This window comes from Zootoca vivipara, chromosome Z, assembly GCF_963506605.1.
Source record: "Zootoca vivipara chromosome Z, rZooViv1.1, whole genome shotgun sequence".
NCBI lineage: Eukaryota > Metazoa > Chordata > Lepidosauria > Squamata > Lacertidae > Zootoca > Zootoca vivipara.
This window is the reverse complement of record NC_083294.1, coordinates 46,171,031-46,183,098: the sequence shown is the minus strand read 5'-3', so window position 1 is coordinate 46,183,098 and position 12,068 is coordinate 46,171,031. Positions and strand designations below refer to the sequence as shown.

The following is a 12,068-nucleotide window of genomic DNA, read 5'->3' as shown; positions in this document are numbered from 1 at the left end:
ATTACCTAAATAAATTACTCTAGAGTGAGAGGGCGCTGTAAAGGAGTAATGCACATTGTAGGTTTTTCTTCCACTCACTTAGCTCCCTCTCATGCCACAACACACTGCTTTTACCAAGTTAACGTTCCAAACATCACTTGCAAAGCTTTTTGCCAATAAAACCTAAAAGTATACATGATATCTGTGCCAGAACTGCACCACGTGGCGCTATTAGGCTTCTGGATACAAATTGTTCTGTTTTGTGTTCTACGCAAGGGTTTGTTAAGGAAGGGGGGGGGAGAAATTCCTGCTACAAGTAGAGGGGGCTTCCTTTTCCAACTGCAAGTCAAAGGGTATCTGTAATAAAATGAAAGGAACATGCTGTACTGATTTATTTGTGTGTGTGTGTGTGTGTGTGTGTGAGAGAGAGAGAGAGAGAGAGAGAGAGAGAGAGAGAGAGAGAGAAAAGAAGAAGAAGAAGAAGAAGAAGAAGAAGAAGAAGAAGAAGAAGAAGAAGAAGAAGAAGAAGAGGAGGAGGAGGAGTAGTTTGGATTTGATATCCTGCTTTATCCCTACCTGAAGGAGTCTCAAAGCGGCTAACAATCTCCTTTCCCCTCCCCCCCCACAACCGACACCCTGTGAGGTGGGTGGGGCTGAGAGACTTCAGAGAAGTGTGACTAGTCCAAAGTCACCCAGCAGCTGCAGGTGGAGGAGCGGGGAAGCGAATCCGGTTCCCCAGATTACTAGTCTACCGCTCTGAACCACTACACCACACTGGAGAGTCAGATTTATGCATCGCCTGAACACAACAACATTCACAGATCAGTTGCATGGAAAAAACACAACTACTTCTGCCCTAAAACAGAGTAGGAACAAGAAGTAAAAAGGAATTAGCCAGCCCTGGCTTCTCGTGTTAAGGCTGAGAGCAGCGAAAACAGCGTTTCCTTGAACAAATATGCTCCGGAGAGGAACAGAAAGAGCAACTCCAGGGAGCGGGAAAGAGAACTGGTACTCAGACCGAATGACCACTGCCAGAAATCTACAACACTTTCTGAAGCTGAAGCCCGCAGCACATGCTTGCCACTGATGTGCACTGATGTGTATTCTGCACAAGGGTTTCAGAGCTGCCATTTTGCCTAATTGCTGTTCACACAAATACAAGCTCCATGCAGGCTCCTCAGTTTCCAGAAAATCTGCTCTGCAGCGTATTGCATATTTTATATAAAGTGGTTTTCTATAATGCAATTGCCTTTCTTTGCTTTGCTTTTCTGCTTCAGGTCAGCCTGAATATGTGGGTCAGAAAGTGGAGGCAAGATGTCGGACTCCCATCTCATCTGCCACCTCCTAGCTCTGCAAAAGAACTGCTGACGTTCAGAGATTTGCATCTCCATTTAAGACACCCTCTTTGGGGCTCATGTTGCCATCGCTGCCCCACTCCATCCTCCCAAGGCTCTGACTTGTCTCCAAATGCCCCCTGGGGAAGGGTTGGCGGTGGGTTTCTCCTTTTTTGCCATACCAAGAACAGAACAGTAAACAGCAGTCAGCAAAAGGCAGGCTGGTTAGGCGCCAAAACTCCCAACTCTTTCTCCTTTTTTTTTTTAAAAAAAGGAGTGAGTGAAAGAGAACGCCTTGCCTTAGGAAGGCCGCCAGCCGGCCCTCGATCATGAGGCTGTTTTCAGAGCTGAACAGAGATCTTATTGACACAGCTCGGGCCCTTCTGCAACATTGGACAACAGATTGGATTACACATACTCACACTTGGCCTCATTTTAGAAACCGAAAGGGCTCTGGAATATAGTAGCCAAACCCTGCAGGAGTCAAGTATGTGTGGTTAACCGGGGCGGGGGGGGGAACCCTGTTAAGCCCCCAAACATGCTTCTCCAAGAGACTCAACACAAGCAGCCAAGGATGCTTTATTGCAAGGTAACACTTAGGTGTCACTGCAGAACACGTTGCTACTCAACATGAGTGATTTGTCGCCGAACTGTACTGGCACATCACAGGGCAGCCACAGTAGAGTTTGCACTGACCACTGACCCAAACCTGCCACTTATTGCACCTTGTTTGGCTGGCTCGCTAGGAAATGAGGTCTTGAAGTTTCTGCCAAACCATGTTTTTCTAAAAAAATAAAATAAACAAATGGCTGATTTTTAAAAGCATGATGAGAGTAAGTTGAGGCAGAATTCCTGATGTGTCAAACATGTTGGAGGAGACATGTATGGTGCTGGAGGAAGATCAAACCTATCCATTCTGAAGGAAATCAGCCCTGAGCGCTCACTGGAAGCACAGATTGTGAAGCTGAGGCTCCAATACTTTGGCCACCTCATGAGAAGAGAAGAATCCTTGGAAAAGACCCTGATGTTGGGAAAGATGGAGGGCACAAGGAGAAGGGGACGACAGAGGACGAGATGGTTGGACAGTGTTCTCGAAGCTACCAACATGAGTTTGACCAAACTGCGGGAGGCAGTGGAAGACAGGAGTGCCTGGCGTGCTCTGGTCCATGGGGTCACGAAGAGGCGGACACGACTAAACGACTAAACAACAACAACAAACATGTTGCGCATCCTTGCCCTGAAAAAAATAATCAATATATTGTGTATATGTATAGCCAAACAATATATTTTTTGCTTCAAAGTAAGGAGGAGCAAAGTGCTTAAGACACCAGGAATGGGTGATTTCCCCCTTGCTTGCACCAGAGAGAAGACAGGAGATGCCCAATCAGACTTTACTCTAAAAAGTTGGCTGGGAAATCTTGCTCATTTATTTTCCTTATCAATTTAATGAATTGGCAGTGGCTACCACACTTTTTCTGCCCCCCAACCCTGGGAGACAGGGCAGCCAGGGAACAGGTGCCTCCCCTAAGGTCACACAGAAGCTGCCAACATTCTTCCTACTCCCACATTAAGCAATCAGCGCTCAATGCTGCTTCTAACCCCTGTGGCCGAGAGCCCCACAACAAAAACAGAGGATTACTTAGATTTCTCAAGTTACCACATAACTTGCCTTATCTGGGCAATGTAAGCCAAACAAAGATTAAAAAACAAAATACTGATAATATAATCAAATCCAGCACTGAACTGCAGATGCCGCAAAATGATGTGTAAAATCTAACACCAACCACAGTTAAATGTAGGAAGAGCAGAAACACCCCCCCCCGGGGCTTAAGAGCAGGCAGCTACTGTATTATAAAAGCAGAGACTAACAAGTATATTAAAAAATAATGTCAATCATGTTAATGGTTTCTAAAATGTGCTACAATGACGTGAAAAGGCCTGACAGAATAAAACAAGTCTTTGCCTGGTGGCAAAAGGACATTTAACACAACCAGAGGAGTTGGAACTAAATGGCAAAAAATAAAAGGGGGAAATGAAAGAGGAGAGCTTTCTTGTGTGCTGACGGCTGTGCCACTGAAGACAACACCTTCATCCACATGGGACTTAGGGAGCTGACCTCTACCGAGTCAGACCTTTGGTCCATCTAGCTCAGTACTGTCTGTCTACACTGACTGACAGCAACTGCCCAGAGTTTCAGGCAGGTATATGTCCCAGGAGATGCTGCAGAGGAATGAACCTGGAGCTTCTGCATGCCAAGCAGGTGCTCTGTGCTGACCTATGGCACCTCCCCATTTAAGTTTCTTGAACATCAACCAAACAGGGAGTTTTGTGAGGATGCTCCCTGCCACCATATTACTCACCAGGAGGCATAGCACTGAGTGCCAGATCCCACTTCTCTTAGGAAGACAGGCTGGGCTGTCATTTTTAAAAGACAAGGAGTTCCAAAAGACAACCAGCTGAGAAACATGAAAGTGGTCACCCATAAGCGATACAAGGAACTGTATATGGTTTTACCCAGTACAGTGGTACCTCGGGTTACAAACACTGGATTACAGACTCCGCTAACCCAGTACCATGGGTTAAGAACTTTGCTTCAGGATGAGAACAGAAATCACACGGTGGCAGCAGCTGGAGGCCCCATTAGCTAAAGTGGTACTTCAGGTTAAGATCAGTTTCAGGTTAAGAATGGACCTCCAGAATGAATTAAGTTCATAACCCAAGGTACCACTGTATTCCTCATTCTTCAGGACCCACCTTTGACCCAATTTTTTAAAACCAAACCAAAGATTCCTACAGTTGTGGCCCAACTTGAATCAGGATGTAACCTGGCAGTGAGTCCTGATCCACCGGTTGAAGACTGATGGTTTAATACCCTTATTTCTAGAATACTGCTTTCAATGTGGGGAGCAAATACAAAAAAAAAAAACACCAAAGTCCCCATTCATATAAAACTAGCGAGCAAGGAGAAGGATCCTATGCAAATCCTTTCACCTGACATGCTACATTCCTACATTCAAAGATTTGTTTTTGAAGAGAATGCCTCTTCAAAGACAATGGCGACTATGAGGAGAATGTTTATTATCTAGAAATAAAGCAAGCATGCTCCTTCTAGTGCCATATATATTGTCCACACAGATTTTACACTTCAATTAATGTATTAAATGTATTATATTGTCCACACAGATTTTACAATTAATGTATTAAATGGATCTTCTCTTAAAAAAAAAAATCAGGCTTCAGCCCTGTAAAATAATCTTCACCTTCAGCTTGTGAATATCTCAGGAAAATCAGGATGGCCAGCGGCCAGGGTCAGAACGCTTTTGGGCAAGACAGATCCTTGGCCCAGCAGAGCACTTCTCATGAGCAAGAGATATTGCACAGGGCAAGACTGTACACAAATTGATTTCTGTACACAAATGATGGATACAGCATCTTTCTGCTTCGCCTTTTGGCCAGGAAGACTCAGCTGCAATGACCACCCTGAGACACACTTGGACGCTGCTCCAAATTCTGACACTGATGCACACTGTGCCTGCCTGGATATAAGGCACCCACGGGCACCCGTGAGCCCTGAAACTGCAAATAAAGGGCAGCTTAAGGAGAAGACAAGCTGAGCTCTGAATGCCTCAGCCCAAACCAGAAACTTCGCCAGACAAATTCTGCCCTCAGGAAGCCACATTACTGATCTCAGCGGTGCTGGTCAGGAGAAAACAAAAACCTGTGCAACTTTGAGAGCCATCTGAGTTGTACCGGTAACTGTAGTAAAGGTAAAGGGACCCCTGACCGTTAGGTCCAGTCCCGGACGACTCTGGGATTGCAGCGCTCATCTTGCTTTACTGGCCGAGGGAGCCAGCGTTCAGCTTCTGGGTCATGTGGCCAGCATGACTAAGCTGCTTCTGACAAACCAGAGCAGCACACGGAAATGCTGTTTACCTTCCCACCAGAGCAGTTTCTATTTATCTACTTGCACTTTGACATGCTTTCAAACTGCTAGGTTGGGAGGAGCTGGGACCAAGCAACGGGAGCTCACCTGTTGCGGGGATTTGAACTGCCGACCTTCTGATTGGCAAACCCTAGGCTCAGTGGTTTAACCCACAGCGCTACCTATTTATCTACTTGCACTTTGACACACTTTCGAACTGCTAGGTTGGGAGGAGCTGGGACCGAGCAACGGGAGCTCACCCCGTCACAGGGATTTGAACTGCCGACCTTCTGATTGGCAAGCCCTAGGCTCCGTGGTTTAGACCACAGCGTCACCCGCGTCCCATGGTAACTAATAATACAGTGGAGGATAGGGTTTTTTTTGTTATTATGGTTAAGTATTTTTGTGTTTTCCTATTGCAAACCACCTGAAATGGAGGGCAGTACAGAAAAAGATAATAATAATGGTACCGTAATAATAATAATGATAATAATACTGTATTTATCAGAACAGAAACTTCCCACAACTTCCATATAATGCTTAGGTGGTTGAGTTCATGTGGTGGCTACCCATCTTCTGCTTAGTCTGTTTTCAAACAACCCCCTGCCCCACAATGCCATGCAAACTAACCAGTTTGACCAGTGAAGTGAGGTCACAAAGTGAGCTGGATGCCAGCAACACCTGGAGAGCCACAGATCACCTGCCTGCTGGCTTGTTAGCTTTTAAACCATTTTGGATAATATGCCTCCCCACCCCGTGATCTGGTGGGAAGCTCCTGATTCACCAGCACAACTTATTCATCAAGTAGGAGCAGGGGTGATGGGAAGGAGGGAATCGCCTCGTGGACACTCCTCCAGCTGGTCATGAGAACATGATCCATGGTGCTTAACATTTCCCCTTGAGCCAGATACAGAAATGATAGGTTTCCCTAACACCAGGGACAAGAAAGTCCTCTTGATAAGGGAAGGTGATTCAGGAACAAAACACAAAGTAGCCAAATTCCTTCCAGCAGCACCTTAAAGACCGACTAAGTTTTTATTTTGGTATGAGCTTTCGTGTGCATGCACACTTCATCAGATACAAGGATACAAAGATACACTGAAGAAGTGTGCATGCACACGAAAGCTCATACTAAATAAAAACTTAGTTGGTCTTTAAGGTGCTGCTGGAAGGAATTTTTTATTTTGTTTCGACTACATCAGACCAACACTGCTACATAGCTGCCAAGTTTTCCCTTTTCTCACGAGGAAGCCTATTCAGCATAAGGGAATTTCCCTTTTAAAAAAGGGAGAACTTGGCAGCTATGCACTGCTACCTACCTGTAACAAAGTAGCCACAAAGATTGTATTTCTGTTGAAATGATAGCAACCATTTCTAGGTTTGTAGTTTACATACATACATACATACATACATACATACATACATACATACATACCGTACTAGCATAAACACACCCCAGTGAGGATAACTGACCAAGTGGCTTGTGCTTGACTCTACTCCGCCTGGTGTCCATGTACAGTACTAAATTTAATAAATTTAAATACATTTTAAATATATATAATAAATAATAGTTAATATACACTGGGGAAGGGGGACTTCCAAGGAGACCCTGGATAGCTCAAGGCAATTTTTTTTTGGCAGGTGGGGGGAGGTTTTTTCTTTTTAAACAGGTTTTCACTGTTTGGCATTGCAGATGATTTTATTGGCGCTGCCCTGCACATCTTCCTTCCTGCCATTATGGCTGTTTTGTTTCAGCTGAACATGTGTCTTATTATTTTTCAATGTTTAATGTGTGAGTGTTTGAGATTTAGTACACTGATTTCTAAAGTGGCCTTGTGACTCAGATCAGTGGGAAAATATACTGTAAAGTAAGAAATTCAGAGATGTTGGGAGAGGGGAATACCGCATCCCACAACAGTGTAAAATGCAAAAATGCTTTCCTGCTACCATTAGAAAAGAACAGGCACACAACACACCAGGCATCCCCAAACTTTGGCCCTCCAGATGTTTTGGACTACAATTCCCATCATCCCTGACCACTGGTCCTGTTAGCTAGGGATTATGGGAGTTGCAGGCCAAAACATCTGGAGGGCCGCAGTTTGGGGATGCCTGTTCTAGACACAGCCAAATTTTCACATTTGAACCATGTCTTTCTAAATCAGGCACCCCCAAACTTCGGCCCTCCAGATGTTTTGGACTACAATTCCCATCTTCCCCAACCACTGCTCCTGCTAGCTAGGGATCATGGAAGTTGTAGGCCAAAACATCTGGAGGGCCGCAGTTTGGGGATGCCTGCACCACACATTCTGCCCATTGTTTCAAAATGTTTCATCACTCTGCCAGGAAGGAAGCAGGCATTCTGACTGGAGCAAAGAATACTAAACTCACTCCTACAGGAGCCAACCTAGATGGACCAGACATGTCATTGAGAGGACCATCAATGGCTACCAGCCATGATGGTTAAGCTCTTTCTCCTCAATTGGAGCAGCAATGCTTCTGAATACCCATTGAACAAAACCATGGGGAAGAGCTCTTGTGAGAACAGGATGCTAGACTGGATGGGCCATTGGCCTGATCCAGCAGGTGCTGGGGAAATTTATCTAAGGTTCATCATAGTTGGGATTCCCCAAAGGAACACCAAATGGGCACAGGCTTGAAGTAGAATAAAAGTGGTTAGGCCTCTACAGACGTACAAGGGGGCCAGTCTCCTGAAAAATCAGAGGCAGACTGCAATCTTAGCACTGCTCTCAACATCACCTCTCATATACACGAGTGTATAAAATACCTCCATTAGTTTCAGCAATTACTGCAATCTTTCCCCTCACAGTTACAACACTCTGTCATCGTTCTCAAAGCACCCAGAGATCCTTTGACTCTTCTGACCAGCCCAGCCCATCCTTTCCATTTTTATATCTTTCTTAGTTGTCTTCTGACTAATTGCTCTGGGTATTAGTGGTCTGCCACCGCCTGCTTTCAGTGATCTCTGTTGATATTTTTGTTCTCTTCTTGACTTGGGTTTAGTGCTATTGCTATGCTTTTTAGTGCTATCCTAGCATTTTGTTCTCATATCTTATCAGTTTATGTTCTGTTCCCTCCGTGTGCCAGGAATTGTAGGGCAGCGCAGTCTTGCCCATACTTTTACCTAAGGACAGTCCGCTTGCTCTGTTAGGAACAGTTTAGTAAAGCTCATACAGAGATTTCAGACTATACAGCTCTAACTGCACAAAACAGGTATCTGATGAAGTGTGCATGCACATGAAAGCTCATACCAAAATAAAAACTTAGTTGGTCTTTAAGGTTCTACTGAAGGAATTTTTTTTATTTTGCACAAAACAAATCAAGACATGGGATAAAATGGGGAGTCTCTTCTACAAAGACGCATTTTATGTTCTCAACTCCTAAAACTATGTTAAACTCTTGCTCCCAAAATCCTCAAAAGCTTCAAACTACAGAGAATTCATTCTGCTAATTCTCTACCCATTTATCTACTTGCACTTTGACACACTTTCGAACTGCTAGGTTGGCAGGAGCTGGGACCAAGCAACGGGAGCTCACCCTGTCACGGGGATTCGAACCGCCGACCTTCTGATCAGCAAGCCCTAGGCTCTGTGGTTTAACCCGCAGCACCACCCAAAGTAAAACACTCCATTTTCCTCTGGAACAGCTATAGGGCTGTGCCCAGGTGTGTGATAGAGCAACTGCTACCTCTTCCATTTCACTTGCCTTCTGGTCCCACTGCTTACTGATCTTCCCTCGTCCCCAAATATCTGCTCCTATAGGTGTGTGGATAGTAGGCTGTATTTGTTTTAATCCACCCCCCCTTTACATTAATATTCCGCAAGGATGCTTGTATGTGGTTCCCTATGGTCATCCATCAAGACACAGACCTGCTATTTAATGATGCTGCCTTTGAAATCCAGAGTTCTGTTGGGTGGGGCACACATGAATGAATGAATGAATGAATGAAGCAAGCAAACAAACAAACAAACAAATGACTGCTTTCAATTCATGGGCTCAGCCCTGTATCAGAAGGCATCACCCTATACCAGAATGCCTCTGAGCAAGTGCAGGGAAAATTTCTGTCACCACTTGGGACTACCATCTGTTAATCAACGGATGGATCCCCAGCACCAAAGGCCCCCTTCCCAAGCAGACTAACTTCTCTTATTTCCTAATAGAAATTAAGCAGGGTTTACCGATTGCTTTAACCTTCAGGACAGTTCTGTCTGTGATGTTCAAACCCAGCTGGCTTGCAAGAGATTATGACCTAAAATGAAGTCTAACAGAAGGGAGGGGGGCAGCCCTCCTGAAACTAAAACCCTGAAAGGAGAACAAACTAGTTCCTCATTTAACAAAATCAGAGGAATGCTGCCTGTATATTTCAGCCTCCTATATCTAAGGATCTACAAATACTATGAAATACATATGAGAAAGTGAGGAACCTAGGAAATCAATCCATCAATCTCTTTATTACGTCCCACTACCACGAACCTGGGAATTATGCTTCATGATTTTTCATGGGGGAGTGAGACTGCTCCAGGCAAGATCCATCCCCTTTGCTTCTTCCTCCCACCCCGCTCTGGTGCCAATGACAGGCGCCGCCTTGCCCCACCTCCTCCCGTCCAGCCGTGAGTCAGCAGCCAGGAGTGGGTGCCCAAGCTCTCCCCCCCACCCCGACGGCCTGGCGGGAGCTGTCATCGCGGGAGTGAAGGAGGCGGCAGGTCTCTTTCGGCCTCTCCCTTCGAGGATTGCGGCGCAGGGCGCACGCACGCACAATCCCACCACGGCGCGCCGCCTCTTCTCTTGCCACGGGGTGCGGGGTAGGGGGCAGCGCTGCGAAGCGGCCGCTTGGCCGATCCCGTGAACTCCACGCACGTGGGAACGCGGAGGGCGGGGAGAAAGGCGAAGGAGCCACACCGCCAACTTCCAGCGCGCTCCAGCCCCTTTGTTTCCAGGCAGACTACAGTGCGGCGGTGGCAAGAGCCGGCAATTGCGCATGTGTTTGGGATGTTGGTTGGTGGCTGACTGCTGCTTTTGCCTGCTCTTCCCCCCCGCCTCAACCTTTCTTCCTAAGTCCGCTAAAGGTGCTTAAAAAAGAAAGGAAGAAACACAATCAAAATTTTCTCCACCACCCAGAAATCGAGAGGTTGAGGGTTGGGGGACGACGCCACCAAAAATCGCGCAACGCGCTCCAGCTTATTTATCGATATAAAACCCTCCCCAGAAAAAGATGCTGGTTCGACTTCATCATCAATCCCGGCCTCCATATACAGTATTTAGGCTCTTATTTTGTTTGCTGCGCCTCGATAACTTCCGAGAAAATCAAAGGAAACAAATGGATCTGGGGATTCTTTTCGATCGACCAACCAGTCATTTTTAATACGGCCGCAGACCCGATAAAACACAAAGAATAAAAAAAGCCTTTACAACGTATGGGGGTGTTTCTTTCTTTCTGCATCTTAATGTGCCAAAAAGTTATTCGTCCATCTCCAGCGTTTCTTAAAAAGGGAAGAAAAGGTTGCTAATCTAACAGAGGAGTTTGGGGCTGACCTCTGTTGGGGGAGGGGAAGCGGAACTTTTTTTCCTTTTTAGCAGTGAGGAAATAGTGGAAACTTACGCCCCAAACATTGTAAATTACAAACTGCAGTTGTTATTACCCCCCCCCCCAATCAAGAATGTTGCCAATTGTTTTTCAAAGACCACAGCTATCCACAATTTAGTCTTGTAAAGAGTTCAGAACAATGTGAACGTCAATCCAACCATCCATTTGCTTGTTTTTTTTAAAAGATACATAATATAATTATTAATGCTAGTTTGCAAATGCCCTTTCCCAATCAAATACGTGGAACTTTACAGTGGTGAGCAAATTCCAAACGAAACAAATAGTAACAGTAAGTAATTTTTCAGAAATGTTATTTGTGAAACTTTCTCGTTCTGACACAAAAACAAAACCCCTCAGACACACAAATAAACAAACAAGCAGAAATAAAATTTCCAGCTCTTAACAACTGCTACTTTAGTAGACGCGCACAGTTTGGAGAGGTTATTATGATGTTCGACATACTGTACAGTATATCTCGCCTTCCCTGCTGAGATTCTGTGGACTCCAGAGAACCTCAGGGCGACCTGGAAGGATCTGGATTCGAATCAGATAGGAGGAGATCAAATGACCGTCTGGAAACCGAGCGAAACGGCAAGCCCGATGCGCCAGGGGCTCATTAGCAACGTACATTTCGCAAAAAAAGGAAAAAAGTTTAAAAAATAAACAGGCGAGCCAGCTCTCGCGGCCAGCGTTGCTTCGCACATTCCAGGAGGTGCAAGAACACCGGGGGCGCGCGGGGGGGGGGCTGCTTTGCCGCTTACCTTATGCTGCTGCTTCTCCTGCGCTGCTGCAAGGAAGGGGGTCAGCTCTCCGCGGCAGCGGCCCATAGAGGCATCGGCGGCGGGCCGGGGCACAAAATACGCGGCGCGCGGCGGCGGCGGCGGCGGGAAGTTTGGGGCGGCTTCCTTGGCTTCGGGCTCTCGCCTAGCATGGGTGTCTCATGCATACCGCCATTTTAAAAAAAAGGGAGAGAGGGAGGGATGAAAGAGGGGAGGCAGGCAGGCAGGGAAAAAAGAAGCGCCAGGCGCCTGGAAAAATCATGAGATCTAGCAGCAAATCAAAGCACGCCCCGCGAACAGGAGGAGCCCTGCATGGCCGGGCGGGGCAGCGGCGGTAGCGGCTCTCGGGGATGAGATGTCAAGGCGGGAGGGAGGGCGAGGCCAGCGCGCCGGCCTCCTCCTGGCTCTGCAGCAGCGGGGATCCGGATTGCAAAGCCGGCGGCTCGCTCTGT

At 46.3% G+C, this 12,068-nt stretch overlaps 1 protein-coding gene across 5 annotated transcripts in view; it reads right to left on the bottom strand.

Moving 5' to 3' along the window:
* MBNL3 (muscleblind like splicing regulator 3) overlaps nt 1-12,061 on the bottom strand; it is a 143,198-nt gene extending 131,137 nt beyond the window's left edge. For all 5 annotated transcript variants that reach the window (XR_009557026.1, XM_060270469.1, XM_035102023.2 and 2 more), the window contains exon 1: nt 11,599-12,061. The gene's annotated coding sequence lies outside the window, so the exon portion shown is untranslated. The remainder of the gene's footprint in view (nt 1-11,598) is intronic.
* Nucleotides 12,062-12,068: the final 7 nt, after the last annotated feature.